The following is a 3,559-nucleotide window of genomic DNA, read 5'->3' as shown; positions in this document are numbered from 1 at the left end:
CTCCTCTCGGTGAGACTCAGGTACAAACTTCTCTAGGAAGAGAACGGAGAACTACTGCCAAGAAAGGGGCGTTGCGCCAACCAACCTACGCCTCTCGTAAGCCTCCCACCAACTAAGTGCAGCCCCGGAGAACTAGAAAGTAGTGAACGAGACCCCACTGGTCTCCAGAATACCTGCGGTCCGAAGCATCCTCTGACACTTATCCAAGAAACCATGTGCATCCTCACCCTCAGCACCACTAAATGACGGAGGCTGAAGTTTCCCAAAACCTCTCCAATCTGTGTTGCTCGTCCTTTGGCAAAATAGGAGCTACATAGTCCTGAACAACTACAACCGGGTGGGCTAGAGGTGCCCCCGATGTCTGAAGTCCCTGCACGACCTGCTCAGGTGTGCGGGGGGCAGGAGTCTGAGTGTCTTCCCCGGTTTGAGATGTAGTTGCGACCGTAATAACTGAGACTGCCTGAGCCAGGCCAGTGTACACTGATAGAATCTGGGCCAGGGCCTCCTGAAGGCTTGGGATAACAATAGGCACAGCCGGTGCCTAAGCTGGTAATGCTGGAGCGTCCGCACTGGGACCTGATCCTAAACTGGGGTGGCTGGTGGATCTGCAGGTGCTGGCTGCCCTAGCTACTATGCGGGCTACACCCCTGCCCCTACCACATCCTCGACCGCATCCTCGGCCTCTAGTGGCCCCAACTGGTGGTACTGGTGGCCGTCCATCCTGACCAGTAGCACGTGTCCTCACTATCTATGAGACAATAGATTAATAAAAGTTCAGTTACTAGAATCAATAGATTCGCACGACAGGAATTCAAGAATGTGATGTTTTTCCTAAAGGTTTTGCAGCCTCCCGAGGATAAGTACAGACGTCTCTGTACCGATCTATGAGACTCTACTAAACCCGCTCATGACTCGTGAGACATATGTAACCTAGGCTCTGATACCAACTTGTCACGACCTAAAAACTGACCCGTTCGTGATGGCGCCTATCATGAAACTAGGCTAGCCGACACAAATTCCAATTCAAACTATTAATTTATAAAAGACAGATTTAAGTTATTAATTGACAATATCTCATAACATGGGTCTAAATAACCAATATGGAAGCCTGTCATCGGGGTGTCACAAGTCACGAGCGACTACAAGGTTTGTCTAAGTACAATAAAGTCTAACAACTCTGGAAGACAATATTAATATAATCTAGGGAAGATATGAGAGAGAAGAACAAGGTTGTGAACGCCATGCAGCTACCTTGTCGACTCCCGGACCTATTGAATGAACAATCAAGACCCACAACTCCTAAATCTGCAAATAAGGTGCAGGGAGTAATGTGAGTATTCCAACTTAGTAAGTAATAAAAGTAAATGAAAGCTGAGCAGTAAGAAAACAGATAATTCCACGTCATAGCACCACAACAAATACAATACATTTCCAAAATAGTGCCGAAATCAATTATCCCGTAAAACAAACTCAGTTTCAGTAAAACCTTTTCTTTTAAAAAAAATATTTCAATGGTTTCAAACAAGTGATGAAACGGTGAGTAAAAATGATAGAAACGTAAACAACCCCTTAGGCAAAATCATGTACCATAAACTGCCCCTCAGGCAAAATATCAACAGAGCCAGCCCCTCGGGCTACCTCACAATCACTCGTAATTAGCCCCTCGGGCAATAACATGAATCAACAACATCCCCTCGGGCAATAACATGAATCAACAACAGCCCTTTGGGCAACATCACATCACTCACACTGGGTACCCGCGCTCACTAGGGGTGTTCAGACTCCGGAGGGGCTCCTACAGCCCAAGCGCTATCACAAGCCATCTCGTGGCATAATAAATCAAGCCCTAGGCCTCTCAAATATCACAAAGCAGTACAACACGCTGCGGTGCGCAACTCGATCCCATAATTTCCTCACAACACAGGTCCTTGGCCTTACTCAGTCAGAAATCTCTCAAGCCACTCGGGCTAACAACAAAATAGGGTGCTCAGCCCAAAATATTGTTTATAGGATCATAACAGAGTAAATAAAATCGAGTTATGAAATTAGAAAAATATAGCATGACTAAGAGTAGATATTAAACCAAAACGGTAAGGAAACAGTAGTAAAAAGCCCCTAAGGGTCCAAACAGTTGGCATTCAGCCCAAAATATAGTAGTATTTACCAAAGCACAATAGTATCAAATAGTTTTCAATCAAATACGCGACTTAATAGTCGTACAGGACGGACCATGTCATAATCCCCAACAGTGCACGACCCCACGCTCATCATCTAGCATGTGTGTCACCTCAAAGTAGTGAAACGATGTGAAATTCGGGGTTTCATACCCTCAGGACAACATTTACAATCATTACTTACCTCAAATCGGCCCAAACTCTAGCCCGCGATTCCTTTGCCTCTTGACTCGGCCTCTAAATGCTTCAAATCTAACCAAAATCAATATCATACCATTAATACGCGCTAAATGAACAAAGCTCATGCGAAAATAATCAAATTAACTCACAAATCCCGATAATTAGCCAAACCTGACCCCCGTACCCACATCTCAGAATTCGATAAAAATTACATCACTAGAATCCTTATCCTTCCACGAGTCTATACATACCAAGAATATCAAATTCGGACCTCAAATCCCCAATTTAAACTCTCTAATTTCAAGCCTTAATCCCTCAATTTTAACCCTTAAATCCCACTAATTTCATGTCTAATCAGTTAGAAATCACTATAGAATCGAGTTTTGAGTTCAAAAATATTACCTCCAAGTGTTACCCCTCGAATCCCTCTTCAAATCCTCTCAAAAAGCTCCATTTCCGAACACAAATGGTGGAAAAATGACCAAATTTCGCGAAGGCAAGAATTTATATTTTCTGCCTAGGGGTTCCGCATCTGTGGTCCAAATACCGCATCTGCGGCCCACGCACCTGCGACCAAATGTCTGCATCTGTGGACTTCACTTAAATTCCCATATCCGCACCTGCGGTCAATTCACCACACCTGTGGGCCCGCAGGTGCGACTCTCATTCCGCATCTACGATGCATCCCCAGCCAACCAACCTCCGCTCCTGCGATCAAAATGCCGCTTCTGGGGCTTGCACATGCGGTCCCAAATCCACATGTGCGGTTATGACAGAAAAGCAACAACTTCAGCTGCAACTCCATTTTCCAAATCTCCGATAACCCATCGAAATCATCTCGAGGCCCTCGAGACCTCAACCAAACCTACCAACAAGTCATATACCACTATCAAAACTTGTTCCAACCCTCGGAATACTCAAAACAATGCCGAAACATCAAATCACAGTCGGATTCAAGCTTAAGGATTCCAAAACTTCTGAATCCCGCAAACAATGCAAAAACATATCAAACCTCATCTGAATTACCTGAAATTTTGCACACATGTCACAAATGACACAACGGACCTACTCCAATTCTCGATATTCTAATCCGACCCCGATATCAAGATTCCCACTACCGACCGAAAAACACCAAAATTCTAATTTCACCAATTCAAGCCTAAATTTACTGCAGACCTCCAAATTACATTCCAAACACGCTCCTA

This window comes from Nicotiana sylvestris, chromosome 7, assembly GCF_000393655.2.
Source record: "Nicotiana sylvestris chromosome 7, ASM39365v2, whole genome shotgun sequence".
Lineage (NCBI taxonomy): Eukaryota > Viridiplantae > Streptophyta > Magnoliopsida > Solanales > Solanaceae > Nicotiana > Nicotiana sylvestris.
The sequence above is the reverse complement of the archived record's forward strand: the minus strand, read 5'-3'. Positions refer to the sequence as shown.